This window comes from Benincasa hispida, chromosome 4 (genome assembly GCF_027475165.1).
Source record: "Benincasa hispida cultivar pf3 chromosome 4, pf3_genome.v1.1, whole genome shotgun sequence".
NCBI classification, from domain to species: Eukaryota; Viridiplantae; Streptophyta; class Magnoliopsida; order Cucurbitales; family Cucurbitaceae; genus Benincasa; species Benincasa hispida.
This window is the reverse complement of record NC_143481.1, coordinates 41210406-41219061: the sequence shown is the minus strand read 5'-3', so window position 1 is coordinate 41219061 and position 8656 is coordinate 41210406. Positions and strand designations below refer to the sequence as shown.

The window sequence follows — 8656 nt, the reverse complement described above, 5'->3', positions numbered from 1 at the left end:
ACTTTGTGTTGATCGTGCTTGCAAACATTCGCCCGAGAAGGATCGCCGCAACTTGGTCAGCGCAACATGGTGGGCGCATCTGAGTGAAAGGATAATTAAGAGCGATGGGACAGAAAGCTGATGACAGTCGGATCCAAATTAAGTTGACAGCCGATAACAGTCACGAAGTACACTCAGCTTTATCGGTGACAATCATTCGACGCGTCAATTAGGAATTAAAGCTGTCCCATCTGTACAACCAGGAGAGAGAAGCCGCCTTTCACCATTGATGCCCTATAAATACCAAGTGCATTCTTCAGAATAGAGGTTGATTAGTTTACAAGTTCACCAGTTGCTTCTGTTCATAGTTTTCTTTTCCATTTTATGGTAGAGCAAGAGAAGAGTGGTGGTGTCGGAGATTGCCCAAGGCAGCTCGAGAGAGAACCTTGGGGCGTAAGAGTAGAGAGTGGGCCGACTCTCACGAGAACGGGAATATCTTTAGAGCACGAGTAGAAATAGTGTAAATGCCTAGCAGTAAGAAATTTCTACCAGGCTCTTTAATATACTTACATTATTATTTTGTACTTCATCTTCATATCTATTCAAGGAGTTCTATTTCTACATCTGCTCACTCTCTTAATACGCATGAGTAGCTAAACTAGTTGAATGGGTTGAGAAGAACTAAGCTAACATGACCTAAGAAGTTCATTGCTTGCGATTGTCTTGTTTTATGTTGTACAAAATACCCTTTAGAGTTACTCGAGAGAGAATCTAAAGAAAGAACCTAATGTCTCGAGAGAGCTAGGTTTGAATCTGGACTCGAAAGAGCAAGATTAGGCTTGCATAAACAAGAGATAGGGACTTAGAGATAAGCTCTGTTTGTCAGCTTGCGTCGCATGCATCTTAGGAATGGGAATGATAGTATGTGGTCGCATATTTGTGTGAATGTCATGATGTCATCGCATAAATAGAGATAGAGGTTTATATGTAAACCCTGTAGACTTATCGCAAATTTATCGCATGCGTTCTAGCCTTAGAAGCCATAGCATTCATGTCGAGAGGTGGTTTACTATTGTATGCATGTTGCATGATCGTAAAGCATGAACGCATTCTAGGGAGTGTTAGTCGAAACTTTTCTCAACCCGTTCACCACATATTTATCGTATTTCCCGTTACCAACTCTTTTCAAACTCAGTCGCATTCGTTATTTATTTTTATCAACACAAACAATAAACCCAACGATTTATTTATTTAACTGGTTACCGCAAGTCTTCATAAAAATCACCAACGCAACTATTTTCACCAGTCCCTGTGTTCGATCCTGGACTTACCAGGAAACTCAGGGGGATCTACACTTGAATTCCACTGGGGAAACTTGAGTGCACAATGCAATCCATCAACACATATCATCCATATTTCCATTCATAAAATAATGCATCAAGTTTTTGGCAGCGTTGCCAGGGACTTTGGCAAAATAGTTGTTAAAGGTAATTTTTGTGATTTCTTTGCAGAACTCTCAATCTCTGGCGAACTACAACCCGGAGATTGATAGAACATTTCGAAGGAGACTACGAGACCGCCAACAGCAACCACAATCCGATAAAGAAGAGATAGCGAAGTAGCCTGGAGGAGGAGCACCAAATGATAATAATGTCATGGCGAATCCGATTCTATTGGCAAACGATTGAAATAGACCCATTAGGGACTATGCATCATCAAACCTCTATGATTTCTCTCCGGGAATCACGAGGCCTACCCTCGACGGAAGCAGATTTGATATGAAACCGGTGATGCTACAGATGATCTAGACTACAGTTCAATTCGGAGGTAGATGTGGCGAGGACCCGCACACCCACCTCCGAAGTTTTATTGAAATCTGCAATACTTTTGTGTTCCTGAACATCTCTTCCAAAGAAGTTCGACTAACGTTGTTCCCATTTTCTCTCTGTGATCAAGCTAGAGAATGGGCTTATTCGCTCGAACCAGGAGAGATTACTTCTTTGGAGCAGTAGTGGAGAAATTCATGAAAAAGTATTTTCCACCTACCAAGAACGCAAGACGAAGAAAGCTTATTACTAATTTTGAACAAGATATGGACGAATTGCTCAGTGATGCTTAGGCGAGGTTTAAAAGGTTACTCTGAGATTGTCCGCATAATGGGCTACCAGACTGTCTTCAAATGGAATTTTTTTTTTATCACGGTTTGACTCCCGCTTCGCAGACCGCTGCCAATACGGCAGCTGCCAGTGGTCTGCTTGACAAAACTTATGATGAGGTGAAGAATATCCTAGACCGCATCTCCAAGAACCATGAAGACTGGAGGGAGAGTGACTAGAGATTAAGGCTCAAAGATTCTGACGCAAATAACGGTGCCATTGTTTCATTACAAAACCAAATGACCGCAATGATGAATTTGATTCAAGGAATGGCAATCAGCAGCCCAACATCGCAAGATGGGCAAATTAACGCAATAAGTCAAAACACCGTAAGGTGTGCGACTTGCGGTGATGGGCATGCGATGGAAGATTGCCCGCAAAATCCCCAGTCTATATATTTTGTAAAGAATAATCCCTTTTCAAACACTTACAACCCCGAGTGGAGAAACCACCCCAAATTTTCCTGGAAGAATCAACAACAAAATTTTCAATCTGTGGCGCAAAAAGAAAGGCCACTAGGATTCTTCCAACGCAACAACGGTCAACAAAGCAACCAAGCAAGTAGCTCATAAAAACCAACACAATCTTCTTCTCTAGAGAGCCTATTGAAGCAATATATAGAGAAAATGAGACAGTGCTTCAAAGTCAGGCTACGTTCATCCGCAACCTCGAATTGCAAATGGGCCAGATTGTGAATGAGCTGAAAAGTAGACCGCAAGGGGCGTTGCCAAGTTCTATCGAACTTCCATGCAACCTAGGGGGATCAGGTAAGGAGTAATGTCAGGTTGTGACATTGCTCAGTGGAAAGACTGTGGAGAGTGAAAAGAAGGATAAGAGTAGAACAACTTCCATCACAATCGAGCCTGAGATTGTGATAACGCAAGAAGAAGAAAGAGAAAACGAAGCAGTGGAACCTGAGGTTGCTCAACCTCAAAGTCAAATGAAACCGGAACCGTGAAAGTCCAATTACCACTTTTCCCTTAGAGGCTAAGAAAGAAGAAAAATGAAGAGGTACAGTACCAACGCTTCTTATCTATGTTAAAAAAATTACATGTTAACATTCCTTTCAGTGAAGCGATTGAGGAAATGCCTGCCTATGCCAAGTTTCTGAAGGATATGATAACTAAGAAAAAAGGGAATGGAAAATTTGTCACGGTGGCATTAGCGCAAAGTTCCAAATCCATTATCCCACCGAAGATGAGCGATCCTAGGAGCTTCACTATTCCTTACTCCATAGAAGAACTCTATATTGGGCAAGCCTTGTGTGACTTGGGGGCCAACATAAATTTGATGCCGCTGTCAATTTTTAGACAATTAAATGTGGGGAAACTCGTGCCCACATCAGTGACTCTCCAATTGGCTGACAGATCTTTGGTTCATCCAGAAGGTAAGGTGAAGGATGTGCTGATCACAATTGATAAATTTATTTTGCCAGCTGACTTCATCATTCTAGACTATGAGACCGACAAAGATGTGCCCATCATTTTGGGGCGACCTTTCCTATCAATAGGTCGTGCTCAAATTGATGTGTACAAGGGAGAAATCACTTTGAGAATAAATGGATAGAGGCTCAAATTTAATATAATTCGTGCCATGAAATTCCCAGATGAGAAAGATCTACAAGATTTTGACGATGACCTAAATTTGATTGAAGAAGAAAAGTCTGATGAAGAGTGTGAAAAAGAGGATGCCAATGCATCCGTAGTTGCCTGCAATGCGATCGTAGCAAAAACAAACAAAGAAGAAGGAACGATCGCAACGCAAGAAGAAGAGCCAAAAGAAGAAAGAAAAACAACGCAACCTTCCCTCGTGGAACCACCAACACTTGAACTGAAGACCCTACCAACACATTTGAAGTACACATTTCTGGGGCAGAATGAGAAGCTGCCAGTGATAATTTCCTCTGCACTCAACGAAGATCAAGAGAATGCGTTGATGAGCATTCTCAAGAAACATGTGCGAGCAATTGGCTGGACGCTCGCTGACATCAGAGGAATTAACCCTGTGTACTGCATGCACCACATTCATCTTGAGGACGACCACAAAAAAACTATTGAAAATCAACGCAGACTTAACCCTGCGATGAAGGAGGTCGTCAAGAAGGAGATTATCAAATGGCTGGATGCGGGCATTATCTATTCAATAGCTGATAGCATGTGGGTCAGCCCCGTGCAATGTGTGCCGAAGAAGGGTGGAATGACGGTAGTCCCAAATGAGAACAATGAATTAATACCGCAAAGAACCATCACTGGATGGCGCATATGTATGGACTACCACAAATTGAATACGACCACAAAGAAAGATCACTTCCCTCTGTCATTCATCGATCAAATGCTAGACAGATTAGTAGGGAACGATTTTTTTTGCTTCTTGGATGGATATGCCAGGTACAATCAAATCATGATAGCTCCTGAAGACCAAGACAAGACCACTTTCACCTGTCCATATGGGACATTTGCTTTTTGCCGCATGCCGCTTGGCCTCTGCAATGCGCTGAGCACGTTCCAGAGGTGCATGATGGTGATCTTTTTCAGATTTTCTCGAGGACTCAGTGGAAATATTTATGGATGACTTCTTCATTTATGAGAACACTTATGAAGTCTGCTGGCCAATTTGGTGAAAATTCTGAAAAGATGTGAAGAGATGAACCTGGTGCTCAACTGGGAAAAATGTCACTTCATGGTGAAAAAGAGTATAGTGTTGGGACACAAGGTCTCCCGAGAAGGGTTGAAGGTGGACAAAGCAAAGATTGAAGCAATTGAAAAACTCCCACCACCAACCAGCGTGAAGGCTGTGCAAAGCTTCTTGGGGCATGCTGGATTCTATAGACGATTTGTTAAGGACTTTTTTAAGATAGCATGACCATTGAGTGCATTGTTAGAGGCGGACAGGAAATTTATGTTTGACAATAATTGCCTTAATGCATTTAGAGTATTAAAAGATGCGCTGATTACCGCGCTTGTACTAATTGCGCCGGATTGGACAATACCATTTGAAATCATGTGCGACGCAAGCGGGTAGGCGATGGAGGCTGCATTAGTGCAAAAGAAGAAAACCATTTTGCACCCCATCACATATGCGAGTAAAATTCTATACCCTGCTCAAATAAATTATACCACCACTGAAAAAGAACTCCTGGCTGTGATTTTTGCATTGGAGAAATTCAGGGCATATCTATTGGAAACAAAGGTACTCATTCACACTGATCACTCGACAATCAAATATTTAATGACAAAGAAGGATGCAAAGCCAAGGTTGATCAGATGGGTTCTCCTCCTTCAAGAAGTTGATATCGAAATAATTGATCGGAAGGGGACAGAGAATCAAGTTGCGGATCACTTGTCCAGATTGGAAAATTCTGAGGTTGAGCGCAATGAATCTGAGATGAGTGCTGTGTTTCCGGATGAGCAGCTGTTCCACATAGAATAATTGCCCTGGTATGCGGACATCGTTAATTATTTGGTTTGTGAACAATTCCCTAAAGATTACACCTACCATCAATAGAAGAAACTCAAGAATGAATTTAGACACTATTATTGGGATGAGCCGAATCTGTATAAAACAGGTGCAGACCAAATCATTCGATTATGCGTACCAGATGCTGCTCAACAACGCATATTGTCACAATGCCACGACTCACCATATGGTGGGCACTTTGGAGGGCAACGTACTGCAGCCGAAGTCTTGTAAAGTGGATTCTTTTGGCCTTCATTGTTTAAGGATGTTGCCGACTGCGCAATGAAATGTGATCGGTGTCAACGCACAGGCAACATTTCATGGAAGAACGCAATGCCAGTGAACACTATCTTGGAGCTGGAACTATTTGACGTATGGGGGATTGATTTCATGGGACCATTCCCTCCTTCGAACGGTAAACACTATAATTTATTAGCCGTTGACTATGTCTCCAAGTGGGTAGAGGCAACACTTGTGCCGCAAGTGATGCGGTGGTAGTCTCCCAGTTTCTAAAGAAAAATATTTTCACTCGTTTTGGCACTCCCCGTGCCATCATAAGTGATGAAGGATCACACTTTGTCAATTACAATGTCAAGGAGCTGCTGCGCAAGTACAATATCCTCCACAACGTGGCCACCGCATACCATCCGCAAACGAATGACCAAGCTGAAGTGTCCAATCGAGAAATTAAATTGATACTTGAGAAGATAGTAAAGCCTTCACGAAAGGACTGGGCAACAAATCTTGACGAGGCATTGTGGGCATACCGGACAGCATTTAAAACACCCATAGGTATGTCCCCTTATGTGCTGGTATTTGGTAAGGCGTGTCACTTGCCTTTGGAGTTGGAATATAAAGCACTGTGGGCAGTAAAGAAGCTGAATTTTGATTTGAAGAAGGCAGGGGAAGCACGAAAAATGCAACTAGTCGAGCTAGAAGAATGGAGGAACAACACATATGAAAATGCGAAGATTTATAAAGAGCACACCAAGCGCTGGCAAGATCAACGCATATGAAAATGCGAAGATTTATAAAGAGTAAAAAGTCTTGCTTTTCAATTCACGTCTGCGACTCTTCCCGGGAAAGCTAAAGTCACGTTGGTCCGGACCATTCATAATTTGACAAGTACTTTTGCATGGCGCTGTGAAATTATCAAATGACGACGGAACCAACATATTCAAAGTCAATGGGCAGTGAGTAAAGGCATACCATGAAGAAGACTGGCATCGCCAAGTCGACTCCGTGGAACTAAGAGACTTTGAATGAAGAAGGAAGTAACTAGTCCCTGCATTATCAAATGATCGCAACTTATCAGGGACGCAAGTTTGGGAAACCTCAAGTCTTCAACTCTTTTCTCCACTACTCGGAATTTTCACTATCTTTTCAATTCTGATTTATCCTTACTATCACTATCGTTATTATAAAAAAAAAAAAATTGCGATAACGATTTTTATTTTGTTTAAAATAATTTGACCCTCTCTTTGTTTTTCTTACAACGATCGAGGCGCTGAATTGTGAAAATATTGCGCGAAGAAGCACTTATCTTATTCCATCACCACAATCCAAAGAAGAGTGATCGTCACAAAGTTGGATGCGTCAATACAATGCGGGCAACAACGCAAAATTTGGGGGTGTACTTTTCCTTATCTTTATTTCCAATTTTGCGCTATCACATTGCATTTTAGTCTACAAAATTTTATCACCACATCCTCTTTAATCACCGCAATCATTTGACATAGATAAATTTAGTGAGTTACCGCATTTTGTTTCTTATCCAAGTATGATTTTAATGATGACAAATTATGCTTCTATTTCTTTCGTATACACTAGAGTCAACTTAATCTTAAAATAGTCACCTCATGAAATATTTCTTGAAGTTAAGGGTTTGCTAGCTTTCTTTCAAACTTTCTTTACAACGCATTCTATGACCATCGCATGACTTATTTTAATCTTTTGGCAATGAGGACATTACTGCATTTTAATTTTAGGTGTGAGGTATTTATTTTTGATCTTGTTATCTTCTACAAAAAAAAAATTTTGAGAATAACAACTCCACTGTCAATGCAATGGGAAACCCATGTTGATAAGAGTTAAGTTGTGAAAGGCACTTACCCGTAGTTGGATGTCCGCATGACACACGTGGGGGTAAGCAAAAACGAAAGTAAGTCACCAGTATCAATGCATAAATCAATGACTGCAACTCCACTGCCAAATCGGTATGAGTTTAGTCTGATAAAGAGTGCATTGCTCGTAGTTGAATATCCGTATGACACACGTGGGGGCAAGCCAAAACGAAGGCAAGGCACTCGGATCAGCGTAAGGTAAAAAAAAAAAATAGCAATGAAGAAATTTTTTGTGCAAGGATAAAATCATTTGAAACCCCGGAAGAAAATTTACTTTTAAAATAAATCATGCGATGTTCCGAAATTTAGTAAAGTCCTTTTGAAAGTTATGCTTGCAATCCCTAAGTCTTAGAAATATTTTAAGAAGAGACTTGAATAAGACTTAAAAAAATTCTGGTATATAAGATTTGAATGAAGTATCCTTGAGGAATCTATAGGAATCTTTAGCTTATGCTTGAGGACAAGCATTGTTTAAATTTAGGGGTGTGATAACGGGCAGAAATGCACGTTATCATAGTGCTAAGTTTTTAAACAATGTTCGAGTGCATTGATAAAATATGTTAAATTGCGTCCATTAAGCATAAATTCTATAATATTGCGGTCGCTTGCGTTCAACGCATTAGAACTATTGATTTTCGTATTTTTGTGCAGAATATGCGTTAACGCAATGCAAGATTGTGATCATAGGAAATTATCGGTCGAGCGCAACTTTACCGCAAGACTTTGCGTTGATCGTGCTCACAAACATTCGCTCGAGAAGGATCGCCACAACTTGGCCAGCGCAACATGGTGGGCACATCTGGGTGAAAGGATAATTAAGAGCGATGGGACCGAAAGCTGATGACAGTCGGATCCAAATTAAGTTGGCAGCCGATAACAGTCACGAAGTACACTCAGCTTTATCAGTGACAATCATTTGGCGCGTCAATCAGGAATTAAAGC

At 41.1% G+C, this 8656-nt stretch overlaps 1 non-coding gene across 1 annotated transcript; it reads right to left on the bottom strand.

The window, feature by feature from the left end:
* Positions 1-2035: 2035 nt before the first annotated feature.
* On the bottom strand, positions 2036-2142 carry LOC150036707 (small nucleolar RNA R71). Its single transcript, XR_016529451.1, has one exon. It is a non-coding gene; the product is annotated as a small nucleolar RNA R71 (small nucleolar RNA).
* Between the last annotated feature and the right edge of the window lie 6514 nt (positions 2143-8656).